The following is a 21747-nucleotide window of genomic DNA, read 5'->3' as shown; positions in this document are numbered from 1 at the left end:
GGATTACACTCGTTATAGGTTCTAGAGGAATATCGCGTTGTATCACTTTATTTGAAATATAGTACGGAGCATCAACAATGGCACGCAATACCTTATTTTGGAACCGTTGAATGATGGATATATTAGATTTGCTAGCGGTACCCCATAGTTGAATTCCATATGTCCAAATGGGCTTGAGTATAGACTCATACAGCAATACCTTGTTATCTAATTATAACTTGGATTTGCGCCCAATGAGCCAATACATTTGATATAATTTTAGTCCCAGTTGTTTCCGTTTAGAGAGTATGTGCTTCTTCCAGGTTAGGCGTCGATCTAAATGCATACCAAGATATTTAACATGCTCTGCTTGGGGGAGTTGACGATGATTGATGTTCACTGGTGGACATGTTCTTCTACGCATGGTAAACGTTATATGCGTGGATTTTGATTCATAGGCTTTAATACGCCATGTCTTCAACCATAACTGTATTTGCTCCAGGTGGGTTTGTAGGTTTATTGATGCTGTGACTGGATCTTTATGGGATGCTAAGATTGATGTATCGTCTGCATATGTTGCCACAGTAGTTATTTTTGTGGTGGGCAGATCAGCCGTATACAGAAGATACAGTACTGGACCCAGTACACTACCTTGCGGAACTCCTGAATATATGGGATTTAATTCGGTATGTTCATCGCCTTGATTTACAATAAAATGTCTGTCAGTGAGATACGATTTTAGTAGCTGATAGTCCGGATGAGGGAGAAGTTCCTTTAGTTTAACCTGCAATCCCGTATGCCATACTTTGTCAAAAGCCTGAAATATGTCTAGGAAAGCAGCCGAACAATATCTTTTGGCATTTAGGTCAGCTTTTATTTTATTTACAAGTCTATGCACTTGTTCTATAGTCCCATGCTTATTGCGAAAGCCAAACTGATGTTCTGGAATAATTTTTCTTTTTTCTATTATATAGTTTAGCTTTTTTATGTATAATTTCTCGAAAACTTTCGAGATTATTGGTAATAAACTTATAGGTCGGTAGGAGGTCACATCTTCTGGTATTTTTCCTGGTTTAAGTATCATTAATATTTTAGCTACTTTCCAGATACTAGGGAAGTAATTAATTCGTAGCACAGCATTAAATATAAATGTTAATAGTTTTATAGCCTTTTCTGATAGTTCTTTTAAAATTTTGCCAGTAATTAAGTCATAACCAGGAGCTTTTTTAATATTAATCTCTCTCATTATTGTATGTTTAACTTTTTTGACCGTTAATTTCTCGTGCGGTAAATCCATTTGAAATGGCGAATCTAGAAAGCTAGTAATTTTATTTTCGTCATCTTTATGTAGCTGAGACTGTAAAGGTTTAAAAACATTTTTTAAGTGTTTTGAAAAAATGTCGGCCTTATTGCTTCTCGCCCAATAATTTTCGCTTGTTTTAATAGGTGGGTTATGCTGCTGGGATCTCCTAAGCTTTTTTGTTGCTTTCCACAACGAATAGACTGTAGCCTCAGTTGATGTCAAGTTTTCTAAGTATTCTTGAATGCTTTGGTTTTGTTCAATTTGGATTAGATCTCTCAGCTCTTTAATGGCCCTAAGAATGGAGTTTAAAAATTATTTCGTTAATTGCTGTTTTTGTGTAGTAAAAATCAATCAAGATCTCCTGTATTGCAGCAATGAAGATCTTCTTCGATCTATTTATGGTTCAAAAGCAAATTACATGCTCTCAAAAACAATGACGTTGCCAAATTTACAACACAGAGCACAATCTACACCTGGAAGTAAATATGATGGTCGAACGTCTGCATAACAGTTGTATCCTCGAAATGGTCTCAGGATTTTAATATCTAGAGATCTAAGTACAAGACCTATTATCTTCAAGACTGAAAGAAAAAGAAGTTTTTGCAGCTAAATACTACAGCATACAGAATACGAAAAAGTGACATATTCAATATTTCGCCTTAAATAAGATTACTAAAGTACAGCATCGTGGAAGCAATACAGCTACTGGACAACACGCAGGAAATCAAAATATTGAAGCGAACCAAATCATACGAACTTGCATAGTCTATTTAGCTTAAGCTACCTAACACTAGCTTAAGTAGTTTAGTTTTATTTTAATTTGGGAAATACTGACTGATGTATTAATCCAATACTCGCTATGCTTATCTGTTAATACAAGTACAACAGAGAAGTAGTAATAAATTTATTGCTAAATTAAGACCGTACTAAGCATATCTAATGAAGAGATGTAATTAATTTAAAAAATCTATAAAGCAAAAGCTTACAAAAGGTATTTCTTTCAAATATAGGTTGATTAAACACTGAAACAAAATTATTCGATTTAAACTAGTTATTTCTTACCTACTGCATTTTCTTGTAATATAAAAATTATATAACTGTTAACAGAGCAAATATTTCCAAATAATTCATAGTTTCCTATCCGAAACCACGTTCACATAAAGGGTAAAATTAAGATAGAAGGAGATTGCTTTACCACCAACATTTACTTCGAATCACCAATTAGATATCATCCTCTTGAACAATATTAACATAAGGCCTTAAAGCTTATAAACAAACATTAGGGAGTAAGTGGAGCCTAAACTACAGCGACGGTGTTGTCAGATATTCATTACTTACTGACTACAACTAACTGACCAGAGTTATTTATGTCCAGTGGTCTACCCGCTAGTATCTGCCAAGAAGACCATATAAATGATGCAGTCATAACTATAGAAATTGAATGTATAAGTACTGAAATATTTCCTTTAAGCCTTTACAAATTGACCCAAAGAAACAACTTATGAAATATTGAAAATATTAGCTTTATAGATAAACTGCTATATAGTACTAATTTAGCAGCTACTTTTATAACTTATTTTATTCATCATTCATCTTATTTATTCATAGACATCTAGATTCTCATTCTCATAAGTAACATTTTAAGACATTTATATATATATATATATATATATATATATATATATATATATATATATATATATATATAATATGATATAAAATAAAATAAAATATACAAATATATAAATTAATAAAAATAATTTAAAAATACATTTTCTTGATTAGAGAGCTTCTTGTGTAATACATTACATTGTATATTGTATTGTATACAATATTTTATATTTCAAGTTCGACTATCTCACAAGATTTGAAACGAACTTTTCGACATGTCCCTGTAACGAAAGGTTCCAAATTAAACCACCGAGTTGCCACTTAGTCAAGATTAGAAGTATCCGTGCATTCCGCCGCAATTGCTCGACGAGTCGATTGAAAAGAAAAATAAAGAAAACCCACGGAAAACAAAGACGGAGAGTCAGCTAGACGACCGCCTTTCGAACACGAGAGACTCCCTGCATTATTCGAGGACGTTTCACACTAGAAGAAGAACTTCATACGCTGGACTATTAGGTTTAAATAGATCTATTATTACAAACCCTTTAATTTTCCCTTTAATGCCATTGTTAAACCGAATTATGATATGATATTAATATTTTTATATTTATAATTAATATTTTTTCTCAATGACATATAGTTTTTTGCTAAAACATCTTGTTATATTAAAATGTTGAATGTCATTAACAAAATTAAAACTCTCACAGGAAGCCATCACATTTTCATAAAAGATAATAAAGAACATGCCACTCCACTAGTAGAGTATTTCATCTCTTCAAATGATTCAACAGTTGCTGTTGCTCTGTACACTTGGTCGATTATTGAGTGACGATTTCGAAATCCGAAGTGAAAATCTGGTATTTCTCTAAATAGTTTAATACGTTTTATCAGGATTTTCTCTAATAATTTTCATATCGCAGATAGCATCTAAATACTACTCTGTAAGATCCGACTTGTTTTAATTACCGGTTTATCAGGTATTTAAGCATAATTATTTAAGCAACATTAAAACATTCCGGAACATGCTTCAGTCTCAAACAGGCTTTGAATGTATATTTCATGTAACAGAATGATTTATTTTCGTTCTCGTTCATTCAATAACCCATGTGAAATATCATCAATTCCAGACAACACCAAGATTCAACATTCATGGCAAACACAAGATGAATTCACAGATAATTAAATGATGGTTATTTAAATGCTTTAACGGTTTCCAAATGTTATCAAAATTCTTCAAGAAATAAAATTGGGAGTTTTAAGAATTAGTTGAGAGACCTTAAAATCCACAGTTTCTATAAAACAAATATTGATTTTGTATCAAAACGAATAATTTTTACAGGTAGGAAAACCGATATCAAACCCCGAACCCAAACCTAACCTAAAGTTGCAGATATAACTATAATAAGACAGGACAATATATAAAATTTTCATAACCGAAATAAACCTATAAAACTACTATCTTTATTTCATAATATATTCTATATACAATACAAACTATAATATAAAGAGAAAACTTACCAAGATGTCATAAAAAATGTAGTAACTTAACAAGAGGACAATCCTGTTCTGAAACAAAATAAAAGTGACTTTAATATATTTTTAAAAAGTCGTAAAATGCCTGTTATTTCAATACAATATAATATTGCATATCTTGTAATTTAATTTATTTTTGACTCATGATCATTTAATAAAAATTATAAAAGAGCTATACATGCTGTATAATATAATTGCCATTCTAACTAAAAAAATTTAAAATTAATTACGTCTTACATCAGTTATAGTTATTAGAATCTTAATTGACAAATTAATTGTTTACTATTATTCTGTCGTACTTGCAAGGCAAGTACGGAATTAATACATCAGTAACAACTCAATTAAAATGTACCCGGCCTGACACATAGATGGCGATCCTAGAATTAAATCCATATGTTTTTTAGTTAGCCCTAACCGTCAAAAGATGAGTGTATAAATTTGACAGCTGTCGGATCATTAGTTTGGAATTAACCGATTTTGAGTGAAGCAACTTTTGTTATTGTGAAAAAAAAGCATAAAAAGGAATTTCGCGTGTTGATAAAATATTTCTTTTTGAAGGAAAAAAATACAGTTGAAGCAAAAACTTGGTTGATACCGAGTTTTCGGACACTGCCTGAGGAAAATAAACCATCAAGGATTGGTATGCTAAGTTTAGACGTGATGAAATGAGCACCGAACGAACGCAATGGATCTCCAAAAGATGTTGTTACTGACGAAAACATTAAAAAATTCACAAAACGATTTTGAATTACCGAAAATTGAAACTGAATGAAATAGCAGACACTCTAAAGATATCAAGTGAACGTGTACATCAAATCATTCACGAATATTTCGGATTGAGAAAGATCTGTGCAAAGTGGGTACCGCGCGAGCTGACTTTTGACAAAAAAACAAGGACGAGTTGATGATTCGGGGCAAAGTTTTTGCATCGATATGTGACAGTGGATGAAGTCGTCATAGTCATCCGAGTGGACTGGAAAGATTATGGCGTCTGTATTTTGTTATGCGCATGGAATAATTTTCATTGACTACCTTGAAAAGGGAAAGACCATCAAAAGCGACTATTAGATAGCATTATTGCGCCGTTTCAAGGACGAAATCGCCGAAAAACTGCCGTATTTGAAGAAAAAGAAAGTGCTTCTTCACCAAGACAATGCACCGTGTCACAAGTCAGTAAAAACGATGGCAAAAATCTATGAACTGGGCTTCGAATTGCCTCCTCATCCACCGTATTCTCCAGATATGGCCTCCAGCGACTATTTACTGTTCTCAGATCTCGAAAGAATGATCGCTGGGAAGAAATTTTCGTCGAATGAAGAGGTGATCGCCGAAACTGAGGCCTATTTTGAAGCAAAGAACAAATCGTACTACAAAAATGATATCGAAAAGGGTCGCTATAATCAGTGCATCACGCTTGAAGGGAATTATGTTGAATAAAAAAAACTAATTTTGGCAAAAAAAAGGTTTTACTATGATAGGCCGGGGACTTTTCAATTGACCTGTTATGTATTTGCCAAATTAAGATAATACTAAACTACTTAAGCTAAAGTTAAGAATACATTTACACCCTAAAGAAGTTCATGTGGTTTGGTTCGCTTCAATCTTCTAATTTCCTACATGTTATCCAGTAGCTGTATTGCTTCCACGTTGATAGCAATAAGCACTGATCGTAGAACTTTGTTTTGGGTGCGTTGTAAATAGGTCCAAATTAGCTTTATGATTGATTGATAAACCAAACCTCTATGAATTCTTAATTAAATGAATGAACTTTTGGTATGTCTGGATATATTTTGGTATTTTTTTGGTTTCTATCTATAATTTTAAAAAATATGTTAAAGTATACAAAATATAATATAATATAATATGCACGCTCCTGAAAATGTAGCTAATAAAATATAATTAACAAATATAGATATAATAGTATAGATTAAAAATATAATACACCAACTTTAGAAAACAATCGAATAACTAGAATTCTAATGTAAATTATATTTCATACTATATTTATTATATTATTATAATAATAAACAAATCCATCAAGTAAACTCGACTGCTTCTTCATGTATACAGAAAACAATGGAACAACAACAAACTAAAGAAACTATAAACACACCAAGTCAGGCCAACCTAAAACCGCAAAAGAAGGAAAGTTTATTTAAAAACCTTACAATCGAAGAAGAATGTATGATATTCTACCACAAAACCGCTGACGACCACAGACTGGCTGGACCACAATCAAGATCCTGGAGGAGAAAAAGTATCCATTACATTCCTTCGCATGCTTACAGAAGAGGCAACTCGAGGGCGTCACCAGAGGCCTACTGGCATCCATAACAGACAACCAAGTTAGAGAACCACTACAGGAAAAGGGATTCCATCTCTCCCTCATAAAGAGACGGCGGACAAAATCTGGAATCGCCATCCCACTCACCCAGGTCATGGTGACCAGAGATGAGCACCACATATTCAAAATTGAATATCTGCTAGACCAGAAAAACACCAAAGTGCATGAAATGCGTCGGTAACCATGAGTTCAGATCCTGTAAAAATGCCGGCCATGTACTCTAATTGTGAAGAAGAGTATCCTGCCAACTTTTTAGAGTGCGAAAAACGACCACCGCTAAAGAGTCACGGACCAAAACCTCAACAAATCCAGTCACTAGCTCCCCAAATATCCGCCTGGAAAAATCAAGAAGCAAAATGACTAGCCAGCCAGCTTGCTTCACCAGCAACGACAAGAGACGCCGAGTAAATTCGGAAAGATTTTGCTCCTCTTGCCAACAAAATAACCTGTAACATCGGTTAGTTTCATCCCGAATAATAATCATTAAAAAACCCACGACTAATTTCTCATGCTTCGAAATCCAGCCTTTCGTGTGACAAATTCCAACATTATCGCGGGCTTTGCCGCAGGTAGCCTGTCCAATGGGAAGCCCCACAGAAATGCTAGTCCTTCATTATAATCATTTTCCTTTATAGCCAGAAAAGGTTTATGGTCATCGTCAAATCAACTTTTATTACCATCAAATTCGAGGTAATTTTGGTATACAACGTTCGTATGTACCGTTTCGTCAATTTTATTTTCAAAAATATGGCACCTTTTCATAATTCGGCGTACTTACGGTCTATCTTTTACGACAATTAGCATTCTTCCAAAAATTCGAAAGTTTCCACTGCTGTGTACAAGTCAGTAAAAACACGCATAAGATTCTCGCGTCTCAAAATGGTTTCTCAGTCTTCGGGTACCATAAATGAATCCATTTTTCTAGTCTATTACTGTATTCTTAACTTTACCATAACTAGTTCAGTTTTATTTTAGTATTTTGGTACTCGCCTTGCTTGTGCACTAATGCTTGTATATTAATGCATGTACAACAGAAGAGCAGTAATTAATTAATTTGTAAATTAAGATTATACTAAGCATATCTAACGGAAAAAGTAATTTAAACAAATTCATAGAGAAACGGAAACTCCAGAAATCAAGTACTCCATATCTTCATCCTTCAACAAACAACAACTCAGCTCAAGTTCTTCTGAAAACGCAATTGTTCGCGAGCTGGTCGACATGCTGTTAGCTTAACAGCGCGTCATCGCCAATCTCACCGTTTTCCAAGCTGAAACGACCTCATCCGTCGCTGCAATCATAACTTTTGCCATATGCGACAGCACCCAGTCGTATGTGAACTCAAGTTCGCGAATCTATAGTTAGTTTCACTATCGATTCTTTCGTCAGGTTCGCATGCTCAATAACGGCTGCCAGATTAGCGGGTACCATATCCCCAAATTTAATGCAGTATTACTAGCGACCCACAGGAGTCTACCGTGACCAACTTGTTACTCCAGGGCAAGTCTCCGCGATTGGGTATGCGTCATGCATTCCACCGCCTGGTTTTAAACCAAAACAAAAAATAATTAATAAAAAAAATATATATTTTATTATTGATAATAACATTATTATTGATAATAATCAATCCTCAATGCAAACAATCCACGAAACTTTTCCATGGAGCACACTCAAATACATAAGGTAAATCAAAAAAGACCTCTGGCTCGTCCTTTTAGCAGGACGGCGTCTGCGCAACGGCACCGCGACGATCACAAAGCGCAGGCAGATTCAAGGATAATGAGTTTATTAATGCTCGGGCCTGGAACGAAACGAAATTCCGCAGCATCCTCCGGCAATCAAGGACGAACGAACGGAAGACGAACGGCAGGGAATGGGGTTTGGGTTTTTCCACTGGCGAGTCCTCGGTCTCCGGTAATTCCGCCGCCCCCTCCCACTCGGCCCAGTCGGGTCCGTGGTTGTAAAACTTTGTAATTTTTATTCGGTTTTTACGCGGCCCAGTTGTTAGGGACTCGAAAAATCGTCCCTTATTATAACTAGTTGGGTGTTTTATAAAGGCGAAAAGGACGATAACGATAGCGCGGTTGAGGGAGCACGAGAGGAAAGATATGGCGGGGTAAAAATTCGACGAGTATTGGGAGAAAACAGAAAACGGCATATCGAATTTTGTATCATGTGCGCGCAAACAGTTGGATAATGAAAAGGTCTGTCCTCCAATCGATATTCAACTACGATTTTGACGCAATAGTAGTCGGGTTAGATTAGATTAAAATGCATATCAGAGAAGTCAGAGGCGGTGACAAACTTTATCAACCTTAAAATAACAATAAAGAATATTTTCCTTAACAAAACTAAAACAAAATAGTAATCAAGGAACAGATAGTTTCAAGTTATGATAGATATATCTGTATATATAAAATAAGCGTCGTATATTTGTACAGGCAAAATTCGGAAAATATACAATATTCTTGTTTGATATTTTGGTACAATATTATACTTATTATAATATAATAGTGCTTCTATATGCTTTTTATTTATAAATTCTACCGAAAATGGAACATTCTGAATATCCTAACTTGACTTATAATTTGTCATAAATATACTTGTCCATGTTAATTTTCAGTTGCGACGAAATAATAAAATCCTAATTATATCACTTGACTAATGGCCGATTCCTCAAGCAGAATCACCTAAATACTTCGGCATCCATCTTGACGATAGGTTAAAATAGAAACATCATGTCAGACAAAACTCAGATCAGATTCAAAATCAAGCAACTGTACTGGTTAGTCGAAAGCTACTCTCAACTAGTTTATCAGTCAATTATAAAACAAATTTGGACCTATAGGGTGCAAAAATGGGGTTACACTAAAACATTAAGCCAACTGATAATCCAAAGCAACTAAAATAATATTCTACGATTAATTACAAATGCGAAGTAAAACAAACAATACATAAAGAAATCAATTCTAACAAAGCTCCTGGTTTTGACCTAATAACTGGAAGAATCTTAAAAGAGCTGTCACGAAAGTGCATAAAATTAATAACATTCATATTTAATGCCCTGCTAAGACTTAATAACTTTCGTAGTACTTGGAAAGTGGCTCAAATCATTATTATTATGTAGCCTGTTAACTTTAATATCTAAACTATTCGAAAAACTAAGAGACTTCAAATAATCGCAGAAGAGAGAAATATTATTCCAGGCCATCAATTTGGCTTCAGTAATAAACATGAATAAACACGAAACATAGAACAAATACATAGAATAGTCAACCAAATTAACAAAAACTTAAACGATAAAAAATTTGCTCCGCTGCCTTTCTCGATATTACTCAGGCCTTCAACAAGGTGTGGCACACTGGACATGTTAAATTGAAAAGCTTTTGCCCTATACGCACTTTCAACTGCTGAAATCGTACCTCACAGACAGACATTTTATTCTCAAACACCCAATATATTCGAGTGTTCCGCAGGGCAGTGTTCTTAGCCCATTGTTATATCTATTGCATACAGCTGACCTATCGACCTCAAGAAACACTACTGTTGCAACATATGCTGACGAAACAACGGTTTTATCATCATACGAGGATCGAATATCAGCCACAAGAAACCTCCAACTTGATCTTAACAAAGTTGAATTGTGGAAAACGTGACATATCAAAGCAAATGAGACAAAATCTACCCATGTGGCATTCACCTTTTGTAGAAAAACATGCCCCTCAGTAACAATGAATAATCATGAACTTCCGCAAGCAGACAACGTTATATATCTGGGAATGCATTTCGATCGACGTTTGACATTGAAAAAAACATATAGTGACAAAACATAAACAGCTTTGGGTTAACCAAAATCAAATGTACTGACTGTTAGGGCGTAAATCTAAAGTATCATTAGATAACAAGGTTTTACTGTATAAGTCAATATTTAGGCCCATTTGGACCTATGGTATTGATCTGTGGGGTACTACTAGCAAATCTAACAAAGATATCCTATAAATAATACATACGTGTCCAACAAACTGATTCAGCGCGATATCCCCATAGAACCCATAACGAGTGTGATTCGGAATGTTAGTGCCAAGTACTCTGAAAGACTATTAGTGCATCCCAATGCACTCGCCAAACAGTTAAATATGCGCGATGACAGTGAAACGCGATATTCCCATAGAACCCATAACGAGTGTGATTCGGAATGTTAGTGCCGAGTACTCTGAAAGACCATTAGTGCATCTCAATGCACCCGCCAAACAGTTAAATATGTGCGATTACAGTAAAGTGCGTAGGCTCAAACGCAAACTACCATACGAACTGATTAATAGACACATAGAGTGAGATTTAAAAATCTCTAGAATAAGCTAGAATAGTTTTTAGAATAAATTAGGATATACTTTAAAATAAGTTAGAATAGTATAAAAAAATAATATTTACATTATAACACAGTAGATCACTTGTATCACTGAAGTGATCTTCTACATGGTAGGATGGTTATGTTATAGAACTGAAATCATATAATAATACTTATTGATCACGGTCAGATTATTTGCGTTCTAGAATGAACCTTGCATAACCAATGAAAAGTTGCACGATGACTTCGAAATCATATAGGAAGTGACCCAAGACTCTGCCTTGAACATGAAATAAGCTTACTAAATCACAGTAAAGTGGTAGCAATAGAGCTACTGGACAACATGCAGGAAATCAGAAGTTTGGAGGGAACCAAGCCACTTGTTTAGTGTATATTAGCTGAAGTAGTTTAGTTTTATTCTAATTTGGGAAATACATACTAATGTATTAATCTTGTACTTGCCTTGCTTGTGTACAAATGCAAGTACAACAGAAAAGTAGTAATAAATTACTAGTAATTAGTAGTAATCCTTAGTACAATCTCTGTAGAGTTTTCTGTCTGTGATCAAGACCCTTGGTTGTTATCAATATACTCAGCTAAAGCTATTTTCGATATATTAAATTTTTGTTTCATATTCCTATTATCTTTCTATATTTGCCAATTATTTGGGATCCGTACTCTATTCTAAATTTCCAATAATATTAGGTATTTTCTTGTATTTTAATCAGTGATGTATATTGATGAAAATGTGTATAACGTTAGTGAAAACTAAGCAACTCTTAACCTACGTTAGCCTTACTATTAAATTCAACGATTTTGGCTTCATTCTATAGTAATGGCAACATTGTTCGTTTAATATTATTCAGAGTTATTCAGTGTATACAGACGCTAATAATGGAACGATTAAAATTGAATTTGTATTCTTTATTTTACTGTTTAATTTAATGGAATCAAATTCTTCTTAAAACTTTTGGCCCTATCTGCTCTTTCATATTCCAATTTTTCGATTTTCAACGATGTAAAATAGTGATTTTGATCTCGTTAGCAAAGAATCGCCTGAAGTGTATACGAAGAGAATGAATTGCAAAATTTATTGGACGAAACCCCAGCTCAAACTCTTAAGAAAACAGCAGAAAACTTAGCAGTTAATGCATCACCAGTGTTTATATCCGATTAACATAGGGGCTTCATTGCCTGCCAGACAAAAAATGAAGACTTTACTGTAGCGGATTTTAACTAGCAATGAAAAATGTATCTACTACGACAATTCCAAAGGTATCCCAAAAGAGAGGAATACCCATGGCCATAGGTGTCATACGTGGATATGATAAGATACAAAACAAAGTATGATGTATTACAGGTTGCTAAAACCGAAATATTGTTGCAATTGAATAAATTAGACAAATTCTTCAAAAAGTACCAGTAAGAGACGCAAAGTTATCTTCTTGAAAAGACAGCGCTTGATCACACATTGCAAGAATTGTGAAGTATATATTGTTGTAGCTCGAACAATGTTTCGTTTACTATTTGTTCAGATCGATGGAGTATGGCCTAGTTGGTACACGATATCGAAAATATTGAGGCATGTTGAATGTTTGTTGTTGTTGTTGTGGTTGAAAGTGAGAAAATAGATCGATGATTGGATCACTATCAAAACTGCATCGTTGTGTCTACACAATATCATTATATTGCTAGAAAAATGCCAAAAAGCTGTAGAAAACGATGGAAAATGTATTAATTAATATGTATTGTACCAATTTTTTTCAATAAATATATTTTTAACGTAAAATAATTATCAGAATACAGGAAGCACTTGTTTTGTATATCCCTCATAATTAATTTACAATCCTAGTGTATAAGGCTAAGAACTAGGAAGAAGAACATCACTATATACATTGAAACTACAGACAACATAAAACTTTACAATATTTCACCACTTATTCTAAAGAAACATAAAAGGTTTTATGTGCCTAGACGTCCAGGACGCAGACTTCACCGAGCAAACCGAATAACAGCGGCCATAACGGTGAAATTAATAGCCAATAACAACTTAATGATCTATGTTAATATCAACAACTTGTCGAAACGCTAAACATAACTGGCAAAAATCATTCGCGATTCCGGTATGAGAATAACAAAAAAAAATTATCCGCAAAAAGATGACAATATTGGAACAATTGACCGGCTTTACCTCGACTAAAAAATGGAGAAACTGTAACAAGGTGGGTCGTTATCCATGTTCCGCTGTTCGATATCAGGTTGACACCAAAAAGCGCCCTCTAGACACGAAAAAAGACGCCCTAATAACATAATTAAATATTCAGGTCGTGCTAGAATTAATTGGCCCTATTCGGGCTAGACGTTGGGTAAAATGGTGAAGAAACCAACGAGGGCGGAACATAGGGAAAAAACTAGTCCGACAGCAATTTTCATTATTTGTCCATACGAATAGAATTCGTCATTCTAATTTCGATCGCAGTGTTCGCGTGGCACGATGGATATGAAACTAGGACAGTAATAATTTTGGAGGGTCAGGAAGAGTTTTACCATAAAGCTACGGAAGATATTATGGTGTCGTTAAAATTGTAACAATTAAAATAGCATAAAACTAAAACTACACAATAATAAAATCGAATCTAAAGACCAAACATTTTTAGAAAGTAATTATTTTTAGAAAACACATTATGATTTTCCTTGAAAAGTCAAAGTAGCTAAATATTTTTAGGTTATAAACATAATTTCTCTTTTTGTGACTGAATTATATATATATATATATATATATATATATATATATATATATATATATATATATATATATATATAATTGCCAAATAAGGGTTTATCTGGACTGGACCTACAGTTTAGCGTGGGCTCCGAACCACGGTCTTCGGCATTAAGCCTACGGATTGGCGAGTGACCAACTTAGAAATCATCCCAGAAAGCATCCGGTCTTATCCAGCCTGGTTACTGGCGTGACTGGGATAATTTTATTTGTCGGATTTTACACTCTTGCCTAGGACAATAACAAATATTAAACAAGTCGACTTAGTAGCGCAATGGTAAAGACGATAGGACGGTCCTCCTACTGTTGCGATAGCCGCGGAATGAACTACGAACCCTACTGGGGCACGGTCGTAATTTTGTGTTTGTTAAATTTGTTTATTTTTATTTACTTATTACAACAACTGTTATGTGTATATTTTATTTTAAATTTTTTTGTACTAAAAATCTAAGATTGATTATTTTTTAATTGTTGATGAGTTCCTTATCTATTTTTTGAAGTCCATTCAATTTTTTTGTTAAACATATTTTATTTTTTTCCTTTTAGTGTTAGATATTGACTAATTAAATTACGCAGGTATGTTATTTAATATTACAATGAGTAGGCCAAATAAAGGTGTAGCCGGTTTGAGGAAAAATAAGGAGCGATTCAAGCCCCGGGGTCTGCTATCTAGACTATGTGATTTGACAAATATTCTAACTAAACTAGAGTAACAAAGAATTATATTCCGCGCGGGGAATTGAACCCGCACTTTCATAATTACATCAAAGAAGCAATTGTCTATAATATATCTGGACGTTTTTTATGCTACAGTTAGTGCTTAAAAAGCAAACTAAATGGCTTTTTAACTGAACGACTTCCGATTTTCCGTCACATCAGTTCAGTACTAACATTATACACAAATATCCGATTATTTTATTTAAAAAATATGAGAAAATGTTGTACGTGTCTTTGAAATTTGAGCGTTTCCCTCGATTATTCATTCACGTGATAACCTTAAAAAAGAAAAGGAAAACAAAATTACTAATTTCGTAATTTCTATTATCATGTAATAAATAAAATAAATTTAAAGGAACTAGGAACTAACCAACTAAAGGAACTTTTATACTGAATATTCTGTGGAAGTGTAAAAAGGAATGGAATAACAACACCACAAATGTTTTATCGTGTTTTAATATATTAATTGCTATTTTTAAATAACGGCATAATAAATATAAATAGTACAATAAAACTTAAATAAACCCTAAAAACTAAAGGTTTTCCATAACCATAACTACTAAATAAATTGTAAACGTATACGTAAACATTATAAAATATAATCCATTATGAACCTAAAAATGATCGTACAATAACTACCACACCCTTTTTAAATAAAAGTTTTATTTACTTTTGGACGGAAATATTTTTAAATTACTGTGTATTATCATGTTCAACTTTCCTCCCGGCTATTTCTTCGGTCGTTAATTATTTGCCCAGATTTTGAAAAAACTCGTTCCCAGGGGACAGATGTATATAGAGGAATAGGGGGGTATAAGGGAATATTTTACGTGTAACTGATATAATTCAGGTAGTTTCATTTTATGGGTTTGCCGAAAATCCAGTATGTTTTCTAAACGTCTAATAAATGGAATTTCCAAATACTGCTAAATCTGTAAATTTGCTGCAGTACTAGGAGTAATTACTTCTTTCATTCTAGCCATTTTTTTATCAAAATATCTCCAGATGTCAATACATTCTTGGTCAGTAGTTTTGTCTTGAATTTCGAGCTGTGGAACTATATTTGTATTTTTTGAAGTTAGAATGGAAGATACCTCTTTTGTGATACCTTTTTGTATCGCCACAGCATTATTTGCACTACTAAATCCTGATTTTTTAAATCTAGGATCTAAAAATGTGGATTTCCCGCATATCGTATTCATTTCTCAAATTGCCAGTCTTTTATTGATGACCTCTAATAGACAATTTTGTCATTATTTCTCCATCCACTTGTTAAAATCCTGGATTTGATGGAATGTTGCAGTCCTCTTATTAACCCTATAATTAAAGACATCGTTGGGATATCTTTTTCCAGATAATTCGGTGGTCATTATTTCAATGGGCTTTAAAAGTTGAAAACATTCTGTTAAGATAGTACATTCCTTAACAAATAAAAACTGTGGTGCTCTTCTTAATAGCCAACAAAATAAATTCTTGAATATTAAAGTAGAATTTTCCTATCAGAAAATGTATTTATTGCAAATGTTTAATATACTTTATTCACCTCTTTACAGTTAATATTTTTAAAAGAAATTTAACAACTGCTACTGTAAAAAAAATACAAATCTTTTGGATCTATGCAATTTCTGAAACCTTTGGAACCTAATTTTGGTTTTCAAGATTTTAGGAAAAAAGCTTCGACAAACAAGAGACTTGGACAAAAATCGTAAAAGTTTATCAAGAAAGTATTACCTATTATACCAGTCCAAACTATTACCTACTATGCCAGTCAAAAGTATCTTACTATTTATCGTTTACAATTTAATTTTTTTGCCCTCGAAAACTAACCTTCCAAAATGCTGCTATATTAATTTACAATATATAGTTATTCACAAGCAAACTACAAAAAACATAAAACCACATATATTACATATAAATCTATATAAGCATAAATTCGGTGCTTTACTTTCAAGGTCGCGGCTAGAACGGAAGGCCAGAACGTTAAAAATCAGTCGAATGAACTAGTAGAACCGAAAATAGTAACTAAAAGTAAACGACTGAAACAGTCGATAGTAAATAGTAATAAAATAAGTCGGACCGAAAATAGCGACTGAAAACAGTTACGAGTAAAAACAGTCGAACCAAAAATAGCGACTGAAATAGTCGATAGTAAAAAGTAGTCAGTTACTGAACAGTCGATTTCAGTCGATTATTCCCAATACTACTTAATACCTACCTAAACCTATTTATTTATTTACAATATTATTTCAACTACTACCAACTGATCATTTTGAAGTCAATACCAAACCCAAACAATACAAAAATTATTACATAATTTTGTGACATATACAAAAAATTGAGTTACCAACAAACAAAGCTAAATTAATATAACTGTTTGGGTTCAGTTGGGTTCCTAAAATTAAATTACGAACAAAAGAAATCTAATTTGTTGCTCGGCATTATGTTGTCGTTAAAATTGTAACAATTAAAATAGCATAGAACTAAAACTACACAACAATAGAGATGGTACGAGTTTTAAAGTTATTTTTTTGAAAAATTGAACCTGCTGAAGACCGAACATTTTTCGAAGATAACTATTTTTAGGAAAGACATTATGATTTTCCTTGAAAGGTCGAACTACCTAAATATTTTTAGCTTATACACATAATTTATGTTTTTATGACTGAATTTTTATTGCAGTTTATTTGTTAATATAAGTTACACTGACGTATATTTCTTGCTATTAAGCTGTATTTTCCAATTTCTAGTCGATTTGTGTACCTTGTTGATGGTTACACAGTTGCCACATCGGCAAATGTTCAAAGTACTGTTTCTTTTGTTGTTGGAATATAGGCATAATATAACAAATATAAGAGTAATATCAAGGTACTAAATTTTGGAAATCCAAAGAAATAAGTTTGAGTGTTGGAAATGTCCCTTCATGTGACATCGTAAATTTTCTTCCTAAAAAATATGACTCCAGCAATTGATAATGTTTTTTATGGCAGTTTTTCATTCATATTATTCTTGTTGGCGAGGTCCGCGATATATCCAAAAATTAATATATTTACGACGTTTTCTAAATTCTAGATGAATTATCATTCATTTCAGAAACTATTCCAGGATTTCCATGATAACAACCACTGGAGAATCCAGCTTTACGGCTATTTCTGAATGATTCGCCTTGCTCGCCGTTGCGTCTAACCCATTCATTTCGATCATTTATAATAGCATATATACATAATAGCTGCATTCGAATAATTGATCGTTTCAATCTGTAAGCTGTTTTCCACGATGTAGAATCTTTGTCCTCTTCCGAGCTTAATTCACTAATATATTTTTCAAACCAATTCTGCATAAAATACTGTACCCTATTTAGCTTTCTTTTTAATTACATAATTATTGAGAGGAAGCAATACAACTACTGGACAACATATAGGAAATCAGAAAGTTGAAGCCAACTAAACCACGCGTATTCGTGTTAATGTTACTATTAACTTTAGCTCATGTTAGCACCAGTTTAACTTTTACAGGCTGATATATTTATCCGGGATTATGTTTGCTTAGGAATTTATAAGTGCAATGATAAATAGTAATAAATTAGCAAATTAAATTTGCATTAGGCGTATCTAATAAAATTTGTTATATTAAAAAAATATATTCTATAAGAATATAACCAAAATGTAAATGCGATCTATCAATTCTTTGTTCACAAGCTGTTTAAGTTGACCTATCAGAGCATTTAGTTTCAATGAAAAACATTAAACATTGTGTTACAATTAAATTTTTTACACAAAAAAGTTTAAATGTCAGGGAAATTCATAGTGAACTTTCAAATATTTGCATAATTAATTATATATAATTATATTATTTAAGTGAAAATGTTCAGTTTCAAATAGTGATATGCACATTGATTGTAAACATTTGAATGCAATTTCAAATATTATTAAAAATAGTTTAAAAAACGTCAATCACTTATAAATAAAACTTTGGTTTACCTCCACCATGTTCATAAGTAGCTCAAACAAACTCAAAGTTTACGCAGACGTTAAAAGCTTTGAAAATGAAAATTTCTGAACATTTGCAATAAGGAAAACATGGTTTTATGAGAAAAGTAGCAAAAGGTAATCAATCAATATGGCACAGATATGATTATTCTTGAAATTTATTTTAATCATAATCTACTCTAATTAAACTCTCTACTCTATGAATCAAATATAATAATATGAGTCACATATCAAACCACTTTTACAAACTCTTTATTTTAGGCACAAAGATAGATCCCAATATTCCAACATATTGGAAATATTGCATTGAATTTAGTAGTTAAGCATTGATATTTCATTGCAATTTAGTAGTCAGTCAAAATATTTTGAGTTAATATTTAAAAGTTTTTGATCAAAATAAAAGTTTACAAAATATTTCTCGTATTAATGTTAATCTAAAACTCTAAGATAAAAGTAAATCATGTAAACATATTTTTTTATCTGGTTTCAGTCATCATATCAGCTAGTTATATCAGCACAACCAATTACAAAATTATCGTTACTATTTTGACACACCTCGTAATATATTTGTTTTGCTGTCATGAATTGTAAAATGAAATTTAAACAATATATTATTAACAAAATACGAGATCTACCAGATAATACTACGTACACACGCATAACCAATACAAGTGTCACGTTAGCGGAGGTTAAATCGGGCGAGTAAGACGGACCGGGTCGTCACCTTAACGTTACTCCAACCTTTTCCTTCTCGGAATCTCGGTCGCCAAGAAATAGAACATCCAACGCAAAACAGCGTACCAACTCGCGCGTCATTACGTCTCTTGTCAACATTTCGTCGCATGGTCATTTTTATTCCATAACCCAGTTTCTCCTGCTTATTGATATCGTTATTAATTTATCAGATTGTACGGCTTTCGTGGAACGAAACAAACAGAGCCGCTGGTGACGGACTGAACGCATCCAATGGGTTAAAATGAGAAGGGAAATATCCGCGTACAGTGGCGTACTCATATTTCAATACTTCTTTTATATTATGGTGAGTACAGACATCAACGAATCGAATAATTGACGAACTCATGCGCGTTCGGTTCCTCTCGAAAAGTCTCGGTCCTAGGTGTGATATTTCGATATATCAATATTTTAAAAAATATCGATATATCGTTTTCGATATTTTTTGCAATATATATTAACAATTTTAATAAGCCCTTGTAATTAAGTGCCAAAGCTACTAGACGTTTAAAATTAAGTACAAAATTACACATCTTTTTCGGCATCCCTACTCGGTCCCCAACCTGATTTGACGGTTTTCATCGTTTGGTTCGGAGGCACGTATCGTTTTGTTTATGACCATACTTTTCACAATGAAATAACAAAATAAAATATCTTGTGAATTACTTTTCGACGGTACGTGTACGGTGTTCTTTTTCTGAAAAACAACGTTTGTTGCAAAAATAACATGTCCCGTCTACAAGTACAATGTACGTCTACTTACTACAAGATAATCCATAACCGTCAGAAGATATATTCAGCTCCAAGGGAAAAAATTGTAAACACATGTGGAAATGTCACTATGAGCTACATATAATAAAATCGAAAATGTTACCTCTCTATTTGATGGTACAAAATTCATAAATAGAATCATCAAGTAATTCATCCGTTAAGGATAGAGACTAGGATTATATAGACAAGTACAGGAGAAAATAAGTAAGTAATATCTTGATACTGCAATGATATGTTAACTGCCATGTAAAGAATAACACAGGTAAATGACTCCTTTCTAAAAATTGCTGTATTTAATGGGCTTTACCCTATGTTTTAGGTAGAAAATATGGCAGTCTCAAAAACCTATTTGACTAAATATTGTTTATTTAGTAACCGTAAATTTGAACCTAAGCGCATCGAACAAAAGTCAAAATACTGTAGTTACAGAAATACCTAACCTACCGAATTTGGGTAAAATTATGGCGGTTCAAGATGGCCACCAAAAAAAAGAAGTTGCTCAAACTACACCTAGCCGTATACTATAGAAATTTGGATATCATGACAACTTAAAATAATATGTATATATATACATTTTTTTTAATATATGTTCGCCGATTTCTCCGACAATTATGCATCGATTTTAAAAATTCTTTTTCTATTCGAAAGAGTGCTCTTTCGAGGTGGTCCCATTGAATCCAAGTCAAGATCTGATGGGGAGAAGGGGGAAATCGAGTGAAAACCTCAAATTTTAAAGATATGCATAAAGTTTTCTCATATTTTTTTATCTAAAATAATCAGATATTTGTGTATAATGTTATTGATGAAGTGACGTGATGGAAATTCGGAAGTAGTTCAGTGTAAAAGCTATTCAGTTTGCTTTTTAAGCATTAACCCTATCATATGAAAAGTCGTAGAAATATTGAGACAATAGCTTCTATGGTGTAATGGGTTCGATTCCCAGCGAGGGCAACAACTTTTTGTTCCAATTTGATTAGAATATTTGTCTAATCACCTGGACTAGATAGCGGACAGGTTTGAAGGGTTCCTTATTTTCAATCATTCTCTCTTTATTCCTATTTTTCCTCATACGGACTGCACCTTTACTTGCCTACCTATTGTAATTCTTAATAAAATAGTTGCGTAATTTATTGAGAAAATATCTAACACTAAAGAGAGAAAAATAAAATATTTTCAACAAAAAAAGTGCCCACCTCAAACAATACAAAAATAATTACGAACAAAACAAATCAAATTTGTTGCTTGTACCGACTTCAAAGTGATCAGCTCAATTAAACTAAATTGTGTGTATATAGTAGAATATAAAATGCGCATAGAAGATAGGTTAAGTTTCAAGTAAAGTAAAGTAAAGTTTCATTAGTTTTTAATTTTTAGTGAGGTCCTTATTTATTTTTTTGAAATCGTTTCAATTTTTTTATTAAAAATATTTTATCAAACTATCTATATATTATAAAACAACACTTTAATATAATAGGTTTCTTATTTTAAGCACCAATTTTTACAAAGTTATATAAAGTTAAGCATTTATTTTAATTTAAGTTTTATTTAAAAAAAAAATTTTTCTTGAGTACATATAAGCAAAATATGTAAATAATTTTTAGATAATAGATACTGATGTGGCATTGTAGCGATGAGAAAAAC

General features: G+C 32.8%; 1 long non-coding RNA gene across 1 annotated transcript in view; it reads right to left on the bottom strand.

The window, feature by feature from the left end:
- The window catches only part of LOC143196339 (uncharacterized), a 150236-nt gene that overhangs the window by 112579 nt on the left and 15910 nt on the right, over window positions 1-21747 (bottom strand). The window contains exon 3 of the long non-coding RNA XR_013005732.1: window positions 4412-4459. This is a non-coding gene — a long non-coding RNA (uncharacterized LOC143196339). The remainder of the gene's footprint in view (window positions 1-4411; window positions 4460-21747) is intronic.

Source organism: Rhynchophorus ferrugineus, unplaced genomic scaffold (assembly GCF_030347505.1).
Source record: "Rhynchophorus ferrugineus isolate W39M unplaced genomic scaffold, kcgeb_rfMv2 rfM4, whole genome shotgun sequence".
Taxonomy (NCBI): domain Eukaryota; kingdom Metazoa; phylum Arthropoda; class Insecta; order Coleoptera; family Curculionidae; genus Rhynchophorus; species Rhynchophorus ferrugineus.
This window is presented reverse-complemented; position numbering and strand designations above follow the sequence as displayed.